We start from the raw sequence: 18,359 nt of genomic DNA on the forward strand, positions 1-18,359 counted from the left end.
ATTCGTGCTGACAATGACTTTCGCCAAAGAAGGGAGGAGGCCTTCAGATTTTCTGAGATGACCAGGGGCTTCGGAGGAAGATACTACCCGAGGCATGTCCGTTCCATTCACAACACTCAGAATGATGATAAGGGGAGTCAGCAAAACAGGCCGCAGTGCTCCTCACAGGCTTCGGGGCAACAACAAACTTTCTTTCGGCCACCAGCTCCAAGAGGCAGAGGCGCCAGGGGCTTCGGCGGAAGATTCGGAGATCAGCCAAGGAGACTGTTTTGCCTATTCTGTGGAGAGGGCAAGGGCCACACCACTAGGACGTGCCATGTTACAATCCAGAAGCAAAAGGAACTAGCCGAAGCTGCATCTCAACAAGCTCAGTCGAAGCAGGTTATGCATACTGCTTCGTTTCATCCGCCTTATGTCCCACAATACATAGACAACCACCCTGCGGCTTCTGTAGCTTCGGCAAGTCAACCTCAAGCTTCCTGGCAGCAGCTTCCGCCTCCACCTCCATTGCAGCAAGGTCAACAGCCAGAAGGGAGTCAATACGCTCCACATCATAGGGACTTCAGAGAACAGTCCGAAGCTCGCACAGTCAACAGCACTGTGCCAGAGTCGAAGCACATTTATTGACATATCCTACCTTTGATAGCAGTCTTTTTCTATTCAGTTTTATTTTCTGTGAAGCAAAAAACATTGATAGTTTTCATGTAATAATTTCGTTGTTTCCCACGAGGAAAATCTATTTGCTCCACAGGCCCAAGTTGCTGAAGCCTAAAACTTTTTCCGTTACCAAGGAGGACCTTCGGATTAAAAATCCTTCGGAGTAACAGAAAGTCGTTCTAAGGAACGCAGAGTAAGTTTATGAAGTCACAAAAAGCCGTTCCAAAGGGAGCGCAGTGTAAGTTTTCTGCTCAGAAGTCGTTCCTAAAGGAATGCAGAGCCTACAGCGAAAAGTCAACGCTGATACCGCCTAAGTAAAAGGCGAAGAAGCTCCTAAGGGAGGCTTACAGCGAAAAGTCAACGCTGATACCGCCTAAGTAAAAGGCGAAGAAGCTCCTAAGGGAGGCTTACAGCGAAAAGTCAACGCTGATACCGTCTAAGTAAAAGACGAAGAAGCTCCAAAGACGTTCCCAAGGGAATGCAGAGCTTACGAATATATTTTATGTGTATCTCCGGAACAAATGTCACATGCATAACATAACATCATCACATCATTTTGCATAGCATAAGCATCATACATCATATTGCATTTGGCAAGAGAAGGAGATACTCTCAACCTTCGAAAGGATGCTTTGAGAAAGTGACATCGAAATTGTACAGCTTCGGAATACAGCTTCGGAGAATATTTTTACGAAACATGGGCGAGCTTTATCAGATCAATATCGAAGTTGTATAGCTTCGGAGTATAGCTTCGAAGAATGTTTTGACGAAGCATGGATGTGATTCATCAGAATAATTTTAACGGAGAATGCCTTCTTCACGAAGCATGAAAAGAAGGGAAGGTGTTTTTTCGCCAAAGGCTCAAAAATGGTATGTATTTAATGTTTCATGCATCGTAAAGAATTCAATAATGAAAGGAGACTTGTATATTACATTCAAATGTACAAAGTGTTACATAGATTACACTTTAAATGATTTTTCCAAATAGCATCTAATCTTCTCTCAATACTTCTTCGGCGGCCTCATTTAGAAGTTGGTCAACAACCTTGTCCAAGATAGTTTCGGTCATTTGTTTAATTTCTTCGTCGACATTTGATCCAGCAGTTTCTGAGGGAAGAGAACATTTCTTCATTACTTTTGCAAACCTTGAGCAAAGTTTGGAATAAAAATTACAACACAATAAGAGCGACTAATTGGTACCTAATTGCCTTTCGGGCTCTGTACTCCTTTCGGCAGCTTCTGCCACTTTTCTGGCGTCATGAATGCCTTTTTCGCTCCTTTGGATGATCTCTTGCGCCATTCCTCGGCCGCCGTCGTTCCAGATATCAGTAAAAAATTTGCCACCAACCACGCTTGCTTCGGCCGAGGGGTCCTTGACGTCTTCGGAAGATAAGGTAGCTTCGGATTGAGCTAAAAATTTTACATGCCCGCAACCTTTCTTCTCTAAGACAGAAGCAATTCCTCTGGCGCCCGAAAAAGCGCATATGTCGCCACGACTGTTCAGAATCTCTTCGAAGGCCTCTGCTTCGCGGCTAATCCATTCCAGCGGACCTTCGGGATTGCCTCGAGAGAAATTCTCTTCGCTGGAAAAGGCGCCTACGCTGGCGAAGCTGGATTTAATTTTATTCACACATTCTACAGATTTGACATAGCATTTCCCCTGAGATGTGCGAAGCTCCTTAACTTTTGATTCCAATTTGCTGACCATAAAATCACTAAGTTCTCGTTTCGTTTCCTCAAGCGCGCGCTCCTCTTTAGCTCTAGCCAGCTGTTTCTGAAGATCTTTAATCTCGCGTTTTTGAGCTTCGGCCTGGGCCTTTGAAGCAGCTTCGTCTTTTTTCACTTTATCTACCAGTGTAAGCAGAATTTTATCTTTTTCCAAAGCTTCGTTTCTCAGTCTGATAACTTCGGAGCGTAAATTATTAAACGCAATTTCATAGCTTTCATCTTCGGCGCTCTTTTGGGCTCTTAGTGCGTTGCTTAGGATCAGGCCCTATACGAAAAAGAATTCATATAAGAAAAAAGGAATGAGTTGCGTAAAAATAAGGGGATTTTTCAAGTGTTTAATTCCTATACCTTCAGGCTGTTGTACGCAAGACTGTCTGCGAGATCTTCTTTCGTCATGGCGCTTAATCCAGATTCAAGCTTCGGGAAACCAATACTTCTGGCCATTTCTCGGCAGACAGATAGCTCTTTGTTGTCAGGCAGGCAGTATAAGAAGTCATCTTCATTCGTTCCATTGAATATTACTGCCCCCTTCGGATATTTTAGTTCCTTTGCATAATGGATGGCTTCATGAGTTTCTTCTTCAGATAGCTTCTTCCCCGAAGCATGTCGTATCATGTAATCACGCATGCTGGCAGGTGCTTCGGGGATGGCGGTGTCAGTTTCTTCAACTAATACTGGTTCTGGAATTTTTATTGCTTCGGCTTCAAAAGGTTGCTCCTTGTAGGGCTCTGAAGGCCCAGCTTCAGCTTCAGCTTGTTGAGCCGAAGCTTCAGTAGAAGCTTCAGCAATTTCAACACTCTTTTTTGGAATTGTGCTTGAAGACTTAATTGTCTCCAAGACGTCTAGTACATTTACCATTCTTTTCCTTTTTGGGGTCACTGATGGCCCCTTTTGGTTTTTTGCTGTTTCAATATTTACTGCAGGACTCAAAACTTCTAATGTTTTTTCCTTAGTCGGCTTTTTCGCTTCTTTCATTTTTTCTGTGGATGGTGCTTCGGCCATCTCTGCAGTTTCTGGCAGCAAGGTTGGCTGTTCAGCTTCGGTGGCCGAAGAAGCTTCTCCGGTGAACTCAGGCACCGAAGCTGGTTCAATATAGCGTGGCCGGTGTGTGAGGACTTTTATCCTCTTTCTCTTTGATTCTGGCTCGCTAGGAGCAGTTGCAGCTTCCTCTTCTGCAGAGGTTGTGTTCTTTCTTTTCTGCCCTCGAGTGGGATAACGATAGTCAGGGTAGACAAACCCAATGGCATCGAATACCCGATTCAGTCTCTTCTTTTTTCGGCCTCCGAAGGCTGCTGACATTGCATTATCTTCAGCCTTCGAGTAGGTCCCGAGTAGCTCATCACTTAAATTGTCAATGCTTTTCAACCACTCATCATCTGGCTCAATAAATTTATCTCCAAATTTGAAGGTGTACTTCAGTCTCACAAGCTCACCTTCGTCGGCCTCTTTCATGGTTTCTTGTGGCATTTCCCATTTCTCAGCAAGCGGCCACACCCTGAAGGCGATATGTTCTTGTACTAAGTCCCTTGTTCCTATAAAAGAGCAGACAACGCCGAAGGCTCTTTGGCACTCTTCGGCGGCTTCGTTCATTTCAACCTTCGGCCTCCGAAGGCCGAAGCTTTGCCAAATAGGACGCATAATTATACCTTTGATGTCTTCTCGTGCTGATAAGTCATTCTTCACATAAAACCATTCTGTCATCCAATCCCCGGGCCATCTCTTCCGAAAGGTTGGTACGGCACAGCTTGCCTCGGACCGAGAAACGAAGCTGTAGCAGCCAAAGTTGTTATGGTACTGTTCTTTGCCCCAAGGCTTTGTTTCATATAATAATTCATGAACATTACAGAAGCTTCTTGCGTCAGGCTTCAGACCTTGGCTCCTCGCGGCCCACACGAAGATATTTAGCCTTATAATTGCCTCGGGAGTAAGTTGATGAAGATAGACTTCGAAGATTTTCAACACCTCCACGACGAAGCTGCTCAAGGGGAATCGCAGTCCAGCTTTCAAAAAGCTTCGGTACACCACAACTTCATTTTCTTCAGGGTGTGGACAAGTTTTTTCCCCTTCGTCCGCCCTCACAATGGACAGATCCCGGAAATACCTTCCTCTCATATTAACAAGATGATTCTCTTTGATAGTTGATTTACCATAAACTGAATGGCTTGGTCGCCAGGGGCGATCTTCGGAGTCTTCGCCACCGCTGTCCATATCATAACTTTCACTGTCACCAGTATCTTCAGACAGCCCCTCCAGAATTTCCTTGGTAATCTTTTCTGTGTTGGACTTCGACATCGCTATAAGAAACCCTAGGTTCTTCTCTTCATCAAGACTCAGCTTCATCTCAGCAGCAGCCTTCTTAGCAGCTTCAGACATCTTCGGAAGCGCTAAAAAACTGTTTTTAAAAGCCGAAGCTTCAAAGCTAAAAACTTAGCAGATCACAGTGCACAAGAGCTAAAAAATGAATGAGCAGGAGTGGTTGGCCAGAAAGCGTGCGAAATAAGTTTGCGGCATGGCCGTATTTATACGCTTGATGCGTTGAAAGTTGAAAGACCCCACTTGTCATTGAATGTTGCTATTCTAGCAAAGGGAAGGTGTTTTTTCGGACCTTCGGCTCAAGGCCTTCGTCCATATCGCAATCTGAATTTATTATTTACAAATTAATATTGCGAGGGGCTACTGTTGGGGGCCTTCGTCCTCCGAAGGTCCTCAAAAACATGATTTGACAATGTTTTCCGAGTGGATTATGTGAACAGGTATTTTCGGATCCAGAATTATGAATATGGAGCACGGCCAGGACGAAGCCTGAACCAGACGAAGGTCGAGTGTAGCCGAAGCTGTGCGCAGGGAAGCTTCGGCGCGATGGCAGAAGGGGGAACCGACTTAAAGATGAAAAGACTTCGGGGGCCTCGACAGATTTCCATAAGCCGTTAACAAATGTAATGGACATGGATGTAATTTTACGTGGGCTGCGTCCCGCGTCTATAAATAGATGAACAGTACTCCCGTACTGTCGACGCTGACTTGGCATTTGCTTTTGGCATCACGCTCGTACTTTTCACCTTCTCTCAGGACCGAAGGTACATTTGTAATTTGGAATCATTTCTGTTTTTCCACGTTAATAAAATAGAAATGATTCTATGGTGATGCTTATATCATATTTCATGCTTTATGTGAGTCCTTCGTCATTACTTGTTATGTTTACGAAGGTATGTCTCTCATGACCTTCGTCCGAGACTCATTATTTCCCGAAGGAACATAATGCTTCGAAGGACGAAGGATTTTAACACTTAACACTTTTTATGTTGCCTTGTTCTTAACTCTTAGCACTTGAGAACAAGTCCCCAACACTCACCCCCACCATACCGATAGTATACACATGTGTCAGATTCATTTACAACAAAGCCAGCTGCTGTAAGAGTATTATCAAACTTTTCATGCCATTGCTTAGGTGCTTGTTTTAGGCCATACAATGATTTTATCAACCTGCACACCTTGTTCTCTTGACCATCCGCAATAAACCCTTCTGGCTGATCCATATAGATCTCCTCATCCAACTCTCCATTTAGGAAAGCTGTCTTAACATCCATCTGATGAATGATAAGACCATAAGAGGCTGCCACGGCTATTAATGTGCGAATTGTAGTCAATCGAGCCACTGGTGAGTAGGTGTCAAAGAAATCTTCACCCTCTTTTTGGGTATATCCTTTGGCCACAAGCCTTGCCTTGTACCTCTCAATTGTACCATCAGGCCTAAGCTTTTTCTTGAAGATCCATTTGCAACCTATAGGTTGACAACCATAAGGACGGTCAACGACCTCCCAAGTTCCATTAGACATAATAGATTCCATCTCACTCCTTACTGCTTCCTTCCATAAGTCAGCATCAGGAGAGGAATATGCCTCACTAATGGTAGTTGGTGTGTCTTCCACAAGGTACACTATAAAGTCATTACCAAAGGATTTTGCAACCCTCTGTCTCTTGCTCTTTCGAGTGACTATAGTGTCATCCTCCTCAGGGATGTGCACGTGAGAATCCTCAGCATGATCTATAGGAATCGACAGTTCGTGCTCATGGGGAATTATAGTCTCATGACTTGTATCACTAGGTGTATTCTTCATGGGAAACTCATTCTCAAAAAATGTTGCGTCTCTTGATTCCATGATAGTATCAACATACATATCAGGCACATCCGATTTTATAATTAAGAACCTATACCCAGTGCTGTGAAAAGAGTACCCAAGGAATATACAGTCAACAGTTTTAGGCCCAAGTTTACGCTTTTTGTTGATTGGCACATTCACTTTAGCCAAGCAACCCCAAGTGCGCAAATATGAGAGATTTAATCTTCTCTTTTCCCATTCCTCAAATGGAGTGATCTCTTTGTTTTTTTGTTGGAACTCTATTCAGGACATGACATGTTGTCAAAATCGCCTCACCCCACCATGCCTTGGATAATCCCGCTGTACTCAACATGGCATTCACCAAATCTGTTAGAGTGCGGTTTTTCCTTTCAGCAATCCTATTGGATTGTGGTGAGAATGGCGGTGTCCTCTCATGAATAATACCATGTTCCACGCAGAACTCATCGAACACATTAGAGAAATATTCTCCACCTCGATCAGACCTTAACCGTTTTATTTTCCTCTCAGGTTGATTCTCAACTTCAGCTTTATAGGCCTTAAAATAATTGAACGCTTCATCTTTTGTTTTTAAGAGATACACATAACAAAATCTAGTGGAGTCATCTATAAAAGTGAGAAAGTATCTTTTACCACCTTTGGTCAAAATTCCATTCATCTCGCACAGATCAGAATGAAAAGTTCTAGAGGTGCCAAACTCCTTGCCTCAGCAGCCTTATGAGGCTTGCGAGGTTGTTTTGATTCAACACACACATGGCACTTAGACTTTTTGACCAAGTTAAATTTAGGAATTAAATTTATATTTGCTAACCGCATAAGACAGCCAAAACTTGCATGACAAAAACGTGAATGCCATAAATCTGGCTCATCAGAAAAATGAACAGAATTCACCAGTTTATTACACATATCATGCAGTGATAAGCGGAACAAGCCTCCGCAGTCATATCCTTTTCCAACAAAAGTACCCTGTTTCGACACAACACATTTATTAGACTCAAGAACAACTTTGTATCCATCTCGACATAGCATAGAAGCGCTAACGAGATTCTTCTTGATAGAGGGCACATGTTGCACGCTCTTCAATGGCACCGTCTTTCCCGAAGTAAACTTTAGAATGACCGTACCAACACCAAGAACATGAGCACGCGACCCATTTCCCATCAACAAGGCGCCAGACCTCCCGACCTGATAGGAAGTGAACATAGAGGCATCAGCACACACATGAATGTTTGCACCACTGTCCATCCACCACTCAGGTGAATTACAGACTGAAAGAACAAATGGTAAAGAATTACCATACCCAGATGTTCCTCCTTCAGTTTCAGTGGTTACAACATGAGCTGATTTCTTGTCTTGAGTGAACTTGCGATCAGGGCACTCTCTTGCCCAATGTTGATCACTGCCACAGACAAAGCATCCTCCCTTTCCCTTGTTATTGTTGTTCTTCTTTTTAAACTGTGCTGTTTGAACAGGTTTATTTGCGTTCTCTGGTTTGTTCTGGTTTTTCTTCTTGTTAAACTTGCGAAAGTTTCTCTTCTGCACCACATTAGCAGTAGAGGTCTCAACACCTTTTCCACTGTCCTTTGTTCTAGCCCTTTCCTCAACATCAAGAGTACCAATGAGCTCTTCCACATTGAACTCTTGTCTCTTATGTTTGAGAGAGGTAGCAAAGTCCTTCCAAGAAGGTGGCAACTTGGGGATTATACCGCCAGCCACAAACTTGTCAGGCAAAGGACAAGGAAAAAGTTCGAGTTCCTTAGCTAGTGCCTGAAACTCATGAGCCTGTTCCACTACAGATCGGTTCTCAACCATCTTGTAGTCATACAACTGCTCCATGAGATACAGCTCGCTACCAGCGTCAGTTACTCCAAACTTTCCGACAAGTGCATCCCACAGCTCTTTCCCTGTGGGAAGGATGATATAGCTTTTCTGGAATTTTGTATCCAGTGCGCTAATTACTGCTCCTCGAAAGATGTTGTCTTCAGCCTTAAACTTAGCTTCATCCTTAGGAGGTAAGTTGGCAGGCTTGCCCTCAGCGGCATGAAAACAAGACATTGCAGTTAGCCACAATTCTATCTTAGCTTTCCATATCAAGAAGTTTTTACCATCAAAAGGATCAGGCTTTAGCACAACAGCAAAACCTCTGACAGAAAAATGCCTAACATTAGGTTTTTGGAATGTTAGACTTATAGGCATTTTCCGTATCATTTTAATTCCATAAATTAATATTATGATGATGACATATAAAAGATAATTAATCATGACATCAAATATATCCATAACAATATGGATCATGAGAACATAAAGCATATGAATTATATAAATCATATAAATATGATAAACATGTAAACTGACTAGACGATTGAAAATAAACAGATAGAAACACAAACAGCATGACTGTAAAATTAAAACAGACAGATCTATCATATTACAATAAGACAGAACAGATAAGATAAAATCATTCCTAAATATGAAACATCATAGATGAATATATGAAACATATAAAATATCCAGAACACAAAACAGTAAGTAAATAAAACGATCATACCCTCCGATGCGCTCTGATGATCCAGATCCTTGGCCAGCTTCTTTTGTCATGTTGGAGATGTTTTGGGCAGTCGCGTAGACGCTCCCTAAAAATCTAATTGCCGATCCCCCGTGCAAGGTCTCGAACGACACCGGCTTCGGAGGCACCTGCCCTCTCGCTACTATGTGCGCGCAGAGTCACGAGATGGAAATACCCTCACTCGGCGGCTGGACTGTGATTCTTAAAGTGTTCTCGAGTGTACCGAGTGACAGGGGCGCTCCTCTATTTAACCTCTCGCAGAGGGAAGCTGAAGGAGAAAGGTCGCCGAGTCACGCCAAGAGTCGGCCAGCTCTCGCCGAGTCACGCCATGAGTTGGCAGCTGAAGGAGAAGGGTCACTCGGCTGGCTAACGAAGAGACAGGGTCACTCGGCAGACGAAGAGACAGGGTCACTCGGCTGACGTACGCGGTTAGTGAGTGCTAATGCCTGCCTGCCTGCCTGCCTGCCTCGCCTCGCCTCGCCACGCCACGCCACGCCCGGCCCGGGCGGCGGCGCGCGCGCGCGTGTGGCACGCCCTTGTCCATTTCTTGACTTCTCAAGTTAAGTGGAATAAATCCCACCATATAAGTCAAGGCAAAAGACCCTTGGACTTCTAATGTGGTACTGTTGATATTCTCCACCATTACACACCATAGAGTTTATTCAATAAATGGGCCAAGCCCATAAAAGATCCAACATTCCCTGTGCTGTATGTTTGGTGAACTAAATTGTGTTTTCTGTAGAAACGTCCTATAGAAGAGTTGTAGATAACTTTATTATCTTACTTGTGTTAAAATTTGACAGCCCTAAGTCTGATCGTTTAGGAGTTACGCTGTTCACAATTTCAGTAACTGAATCTGTCCAAATTCTGTACAGATTTCAGAAACTGCATTGTTTGCTTAAGTTAATGATACAATCTGTTCATGGTCGTTATAAGAAAGTTGTAGATGCTTTTCTTATCTTGCTTGTGTTAAAGTTTCACAACCATAGGCCTGACAGTTTAAGAGTTATGAATTTTACAAACTGGTTGTTGTGTTCTGTCCACTGTCAGAACAGATTTTGAAATCTGTAATGTTTGGTTTGATTAAACCTGGAATCACTTCTTGGTGATTATAAAAGTTATGTAGTGCAACTGCCAAGCTTTCCAAAAAGTCTTGGATCACTATTTTTGGTGGTCTGAAGATTAAGTTATGGATGTTTAAAGTCTGAAGACTGAATCTGTCCAGTTCTGGACAGCACAGCCTTCATAGTGTATTTCACCCTTGATACATGTTAAACCAGCCAGTGATATTTATAAATAATTTGTAGAACATTTAATTAGCTTTCCAGAAAGTCTAAGATCACTTTGTTTGGATGTCTGAATCTTCAGTTATGACTTTTTAAAGTCACAAGTCTGAATCTGTCCAAATCTGGATGACGCTGTTGTGTTAACACCTTTTGACCTTGCTAAGTGTTTAATCATGCTGTGATGACAATACCAAAGTTGTAAAGCACTTTTCAAGCTTTCTAGAAAGTCCTAGTTTATTATTTTTAGTTAAATATCTTGTGAGTTATGACTGAAACAAGTGACTGCTGTATTGCTGTCCAAAAATTCTGCTAGTGCGCTTTTGATTGTTTAGTTCATCCTTCTCGCTAAAAATGTTTGGTTTGCTCTTAAGTAATGTAGACTTGCCATGGTTAGGCTAGAGATGACATGTGTGTCTTGTTTTATATGTTCCTTTTTCTAGTGATTGCGATATAGGAGTTCCATAGATATTGACGCTTATGTCCTCTATTAAATTTGTGTTATCAGTGATGCTTGTGTGTGATCAATAGGAGAACTAATAAAAAGTCGTGTCTAAATAAATAAAATGTGCGTGATTGTGATGTTGTAATTGTGTTGCGAAAATAAATAAACATGTTGTCGTCTTTTTAATGGTGTTAATGTTGAACGTCGATAATGTGTAGATAACTAAAGCGAACATGTGGTTGTTACCGTGTCTTCCATTTTATTGTTTAGTTCGCCACTGCGTCCTTGTATATCTTGTGCTACTTTTGTGCTACTGTCATTATATTCATACATATGCATCTTGCATCTCATTTAGGACCGAGAGATGATGCTCATGCAAGTGGTGTGGTGCCAACCACAAGATGTCGTTGGTGGACGACCTGAAGAATGGACTTAACCAGTGGATGCTCGCCAAGCGAGTACCTCCCCCAGCAACACTATCTAAGTGTTAAATTAAAGGCAAGCCCCGGTTTTATGCATAACCGTTATATATATGCTATTTTACTACACTTAATGTTTGTAGGTTTGTAATGTGCACTTAAGTGTAGGAGTTGATTGAAACCCTAGTTGCATGAACTCAGGAATCCTTTTGAGATGGACACTAGTATGCTAGGTCGAGTAGCTGCTTTGCTAATTAGGGATCTCGGTAGAAGTCGAGTGATTTTTCTAGCAATCGCGCGAGGTCAGGACATTGATTGTACCCACTTTCATATCATACTGATGTTGGTCTGTGGAAACGGATCTATGGGGATGTGTGGTCTACGAGATAAAATTTAATAAGGATTAACGTGTGGATACCTGTGTCAAGCGTTTGAACGTACTAAGCACATGTCGAGAAATATGGTAAATCGGTAAGCCTAGTACCTGAGTGAACCTGCCCGCAGATTGCCCTCCTCACGCGACCTGAGACGTGGTCTCCCATTCCGGTTATGGTGGGTACAAGTGCGGTCACTGCACGACGGCAGTCGGGGTCAGTGAGGCATTGTACGCCAAGGCGGTGAGCCCCTTTCTGTTGCCAGGGAATCGATGGGGACGGTTGATGTGTGTGGGGACGGAGTGCCTCGCCACGTCGTGTGTTTAGGTTTACCTTGCAAGGATAAAAACTCGATTCGAATCGTCGGTTTCTCGCAGCTAATGAGACTGCTTGATCCATTGTACTGCATTGAGTAACAAGTGAAAATGTGATGAGTTGACACAAGATGTTGATTACTAAATATGTTTGATACCATGAATGAGTAGATAGTACACATTTAGTCTTAAAAGAGTCACACTTAAACTTGACAAAGCTAAAACTTGATTTATAAACTCAGCTAGTGCTTTTGGCAACCAAACCCCACAACCAAACAGCTGCATGTCTAGAGGTAGAGGAGTAGACTCCTCACACCGGGTAAGTCTAGCTGAGTATTAGTATACTCAGCCTTGCTTGTGGCACAATTTTTGCAGGTACTCCTTAGGATGATTGGTTGCTGGTGTGACTTGGCCTTTATCCCAGCCACCGGGATAGACGATCGAGTGGGTTATTGCTTCCGCAGGAGAGGACCAGGAGGAGTAGCGTGGCTAGGCTTCGCCATGTTACTCGGTTTTCTCCGTTAGTTATTTCCGCTGCATTAAAATTTATGGTTATTATGTCTGAAACTCCGATAATGTAATCACTAATGATATTTCTTAAATTTGTGGTATTATGTTTTATTGTATTTCTCTGTGCCTCACCTTCATGTGAGCTAGTGGTATTCGATCCTGGTAAGTGGCTTTATCGGACTAGATCCGAGGGACTGACGAGTTATTCCCGTTTAAGTGTGTTGCTACCCTTAAGGGTGCGACTTGGGCACTTAAGCTGGAATAATTCGGGCGGTTCCGCCACACTGGAGGAGAAGGAGCGGATGCTAAGGGAGCAGGTCCGCTAGTTTGAGGCGGCGTGGGCGGCACAGACAGCCCTAGGCCCTCAGGCAGTGAAGGCGATGAGGAAGACACTCGTGGATCTCCAAGCGGAGCAGCACACCGGGGTCCAGCGCATCGCCGCATGGGCCAGCGAGGCAAGCACGACACTGGTGCCGCTAGGAGTGAGTCCGATCCCGGTGTTGCAGCCGCCGACGTCCATCTCCGACGCGCTCCCAGTGCTAGACTCCGCCGTCGACCGCCTCCGACGCCTGGACCAGATCCTGGGCGCCCGCCTGGAGGCCGAGGGCGGCAGACTCTGCCGGGCGGTAGTCGAGTACATCCTGACGTGCTTCCGGAGCCACGACCCGGCCATATCCTTGGAGCCGGTGATCGCTGGTCCGGTGGCCGACACTGAAGACGCTGCCCGGGAGGGCATTAAAGACGCCGTGGAGCTAGTGGCCGAGCGTTTCCAGCAGGATCCTGCTGATGACGAGTAGCCGAATCTACAGAGAGAAGGCAAGGGTCCTGCTGGGAAGCGGCTCGTAATATTTTTTGGTCTTGTAAGATACTTTTGGGAAGTATTAACCTAACAGTGATAGAACTTACTTGTATGCTATTTGCCTTGGCTGTATGCATTTGTTACCAACTTCTCCCTGGTACCTGGCCCCCTGGTATGTAGGCTCGACATGTCGAGGCTGGATGCCAGTATACTTAAGAAAAATCTGTGACCTGGCCCCCAGGAGGTAGTCTCGACTGGGACTAGGACCTGCACACAGCCTTGGCTAGGAAGCTTTAGTAGTGTGCCCATAGGACCCCCACTACCTGGTATCTTTTATCCTTTGATTCACGCAATAGGACCTGCAAGATTTAGACCAGGAAGCCAATCCGTGTGTCCGGACCCCCTGGATCACAGCTCCAAATACTAGGACACACGTCGCAGAGTGGTGGAGCGCGTAGGCTTAGGGTATGGGACCAGGATAAGCGACCACACAGCTCCGGACCACCCCAGGGGACGGGTGTCCGTTCTCTAGAACCGAACCCCCGGTTGATGGACCCACAGGACTATAGTTCCGAATACTAGGGTACCCATCTGAGAATGGTGGAGTGTGCGGGCTTAGGGTATGTAACCAAGCTAAGATCCTACATAGCTCCAGACCACCCTAGCTGGCAAGTACCCATTCTCTAGAACTAGCCCCCAGGCTGCCGGACCCCCCTATCGAGGGGCCCCAAACTGCAGGCCTGACTACTCAATTCGGGTGTCCATATACCAGCAAGGGTGGGTACTGTATGGGTGGGTTAGATAAAAAATGATGCTCGTAAGTTGAAGCAAAATAAGACTACCACAAAAACAAATCTGGGGGTGAATCTTTTCTTTATAACTTGATATTCATGAGTGCAGGCCAACAGACCCGGTTTACGAGGGCGGACCTCACCGGGCTGGCGTACATACATGCGCCACTTAGTTACAAAGGGATAAAACTGAGTCCCTAGGTTTGTTTTTATGGGAAAACTTACGGAGATGCTCTATGTTCCAAGGAGTGGGAAGAGGCTCTCCTTCAGTTGTGGCAAGGCGGACACACCCGGGTCGGCACATTTCCGTCACCTTGAAGGGTCCTTCCCAGCTGGGGGAGAGTTTGTGGAGCCCTTCTCGGTTCAGTACTCGCCGTAGGACCAGGTCCCCAACCCGGAGCTCCCTGCTATGCACAAACCATTGATGGTAGCGCCTGAGCACTTGGTTGTACAGTGCATTTCGGATCGCCGCTTGCCATCTGTGCTCGTCGATGAAGTCCACATCCTCTCGTCGTAGCTTTTCCTGCATAGACTCATCGAAAGCCTGGACCCGTGGGGAGCCCATAATGATTTCCGGGGGAAGGCAGGCTTCAGCCCCGTAGACCAGGAAGAACGGGGTCTCCCCGGTAGCTTGGCTGGGTGTGGTCCAGTTCCCCCATAGCACTGACGGAAGCTCGCTGACCCAATTTGCACCATGTTTCTTCAAGCAGTCGTAGGTGCGCGTCTTGAGTCCCCTGAGGATTTCTGCATTTGCCCTCTCCGCTTGGCCATTGCTCCTTGGATGAGCCACAGACGCAAAGCAGAGCTGGGTGCTGATGCCCTCGCAATACTCCTGGAAGATCCGACTTGTAAACTCGGTCATGTTGTCCGTAATGATATGGCTTGGGACCCAAAATCTACAGACGATCGATTTGAGGAAAGCGATAGCAGCACCCTGAGTGATGTTGACCATAGGGGTGGCCTCTAGCCACTTTGTGAACTTGTCGATGGCGACGAAGAAGAACCGGTACCCGCCGACGGCCCTGGGGAATGGTCCCAGGATATCCACCCCCAATATGGCGAATGGCCAAGAGGGTGGAATCATCTGCAGAGCCTGAGCTGGTGTGTGTATCTGCTTTGCGTGGAACTGGCACGCCTTGCAGGACTTTACCATCTCAGCTGCATCCTGGAGAGCGGTTGGCCAGTAAAAGCCATGCCGGAAGGCCTTACCGACCAGTGTGTGGGATGATGAATGACTTCTGCACTCTCCTCCATGGATGTCCATGAGGAACTCACGGCCCTCCTCCTGGGTAATGCACCGCATGAGAATGCCGTTGGCGCCACGGCGGTAGAGATCCCCTTCTACCACCGCGTAGCGTTTTGCCAACCGCACTATGCGCTCTGCGGACACATGGTCTTCAGAAAGGATATTTTCCTTCAGGTAGTCCTGGATCTCGGGGATCCTGAAAGGGAAATGTGCCCTTGGGCCATTTCTAAGTATTTTGGTGATTGAGTGCCAACACAAGTGCTTAAGTGTTAATCTATGCCAATTGATGGACAAAGTGCAAATCAAGAGTAAAGGTATGTTTCTAAGACTTAGTACATTGTTTTGAAGACTATTGTATTGTGTCTAAGTTTCTAGAAACAGGAAAAGACCAATTTGGAAAAGACTTGGCTGAGCAGCCAAGACTTTACGCAGTCTGGGTGCACCGGACTGTCCGGTGGTGCACCAGACAGTGTCCGGTGCGCCAGGCTGGCGGCTGACAACTGGCTGCTCTCGGGACTTCGACGACGGTGTACGTCTATAAATCACCGGACTGTCCGGTGGTGCACCGGACTGTCCGGTGAGCCAACAGTCGGCCGGGCCAACGGTCGGCCGCGTAATCCGCACACGACGCGTGGCAGAGCCAACGGTCAGAAGGGGGCACCGGACTGTCCAGTGTGCACCGGACAGTGTCCGGTGCGCCAACGGCTCTGAATCTCCAACGGTCGGCTTCGCCAAAGAAGGAAAGAAATCCGCACCGGACAGTGTCCGGTGGTGCACCGGACTGTCCGGTGCGCCAGGCGACAGAAGGCAAAAATTGCCTTCCTGGAATGCTCTCAACGGCTCCTAGCTGCCTTGGGGCTGTAAAAGGGACCCCTAGGCGCATGGAGGAGGACACCAAGCATTCTCTAAGCATTCCTAAGCACCAAGACTCCAAGGAGAAAGGGAAGGCCCCTATGGCTAATAGTGCTCAAAAGAATCATGCATTTATTTATGATAGGAAATTTTCTAGAAATATTCATCATGTTAGGAGTTGTAATGCTTATGATTCAAATGCAATGTTTGCTTCAAGTTCTTCCTATGTGCATAGTAGAGATATGCCTAGGAGAAATGTCTTTCATCATATGCCTAGGAGAAATGTTGCTCATGTTCCTAGGAAAATTAATGAACCTTCTACAATTTATCATGCTTGCAATGCTTCTTTTGCTATTTGTAGAAAGGATAAGAAGGTGATTGCTAGGAAATTAGGGGCACAATGCAAGGGAGATAAAACTTGCATTTGGGTCCCTAAGGATATTGTCACTAACCTTGTAGGACCCTACAAGAGTTGGGTACCTAAGACCCAAGCCTAAATTTGCCTTGCAGGTTTATGCATCCGGGGGATCAAGCTGGATTATTGACAACAGATGCACAAACCACATGACGGGGGAGAAGAAGATGTTCACCTCCTACGTCAAGAACAAAGATTCCCAAGACTCAATCATATTCGGTGACGGGAATCAAGGCAAGGTTAAAGGACTAGGGAAGATTGCCATTTCATCCGAGCACTCTATCTCTAATGTGTTTTTAGTTGAGTCACTTGGATATAACTTATTGTCTGTGAGTCAGCTTTGTAATATGGGATATAATTGCTTATTCACAAATGTAGACGTGTCTGTCTTTAGAAGGAGTGATGGTTCATTAGCTTTTAAGGGTGTATTAGACGACAAACTCTATTTAGTTGATTTTACAAAAGAGGAGGCCGGTCTAGATGCATGCTTAATCCTAAGACTAGCATGGGCTGGCTGTGGCATCGCCGCTTAGCACATGTGGGGATGAAGAACCTTCACAAACTTCTAAAGGGAGAACATGTGATAGGTCTAACAAATGTTACTTTCGAAAACGATAGACCTTATGCAGCTTGTCAAGCAGGTAAACAGGTGGGAAGCTCTCATCATACCAAAAATGTGATGACCACATCATGACCTTTGGAGTTGCTTCATATGGACCTCTTCGGACCCGTCGCCTATCTAAGCATAGGAGGAAGTAAGTATGGTCTTGTTATAGTTGATGATTTTTCCCGCTTCACTTGGGTATTCTTTTTGCAGGATAAATCTGAAACCCAAGGGACCCTCAAGCGCTTCCTAAGGAGAGCTCAAAATGAGTTTGAGCTCAAGGTGAAGAAGATAAGGAGCGACAACGGGTCCGAGTTCAAGAACCTTCAAGTGGAGGAGTACCTTGAGGAGGAAGGAATCAAGCACGAGTTCTCCGCTCCCTACACACCACATCAAAATGGTGTGGTAGAGAGGAAGAACAGGACGCTCATAGACATGGCGAGAACAACGCTTGGAGAATTCAAGACACCCGAGCGGTTTTGGTCGGAAGCCATGAACACGGCTTGCCACGCCATAAACCGGGTGTACCTTCATCGCCTCCTCAAGAAGACATCATATGAGCTTCTAACCGGTAACAAACCCAATGTGTCTTACTTTCATGTATTTGGGAGCAAATGTTATATTCTTGTGAAGAAAGGTAGAAATTCTAAGTTTGCTCCCAAAGCTGTAGAAGGGTTTTTGTTAGGTTATGACTCAAATACAAAGGCGTATAGGGTCTTCAACAAATCATCGGGTTTGGTTGAAGTCTCTAGGCGTATAGAGAGCAAGTTGTTGATCTTGATGATGTAGATGAAGAAGATATTCCAACGGCCGCAATACGCACCATGGCGATTGGAGAAGTGCGGCCACAGGAACAAAAGGAGCAAGATCAACCTTCTTCCTCAACAATGGTGCATCCCCCAACTCAAAACGATGAACAGGTTCATCAAGAGGAGGCATGTGATCAAGGGGGAGCACAGGATGTCCAAGTGGAAGAGGAAGAAGCACCCCAGGCCCCTCCAACTCAAGTTCGAGCGATGATTCAAAGGAATCATCCCGTCGACCAAATTTTGGGTGACATTAGCAAGGGAGTAACTGCTCGTTCTAGATTAGTTAATTTTTGTGAGCATTACTCCTTTGTCTCTTCTATTGAGCCTTTCAGGGTAGAAGAGGCCTTGCTAGATCCGGACTGGGTGTTGGCCATGCAGGAAGAGCTCAATAACTTCAAAAGAAATGAA

This window comes from Zea mays, chromosome 6 (assembly GCF_902167145.1).
Source record: "Zea mays cultivar B73 chromosome 6, Zm-B73-REFERENCE-NAM-5.0, whole genome shotgun sequence".
NCBI lineage: Eukaryota > Viridiplantae > Streptophyta > Magnoliopsida > Poales > Poaceae > Zea > Zea mays.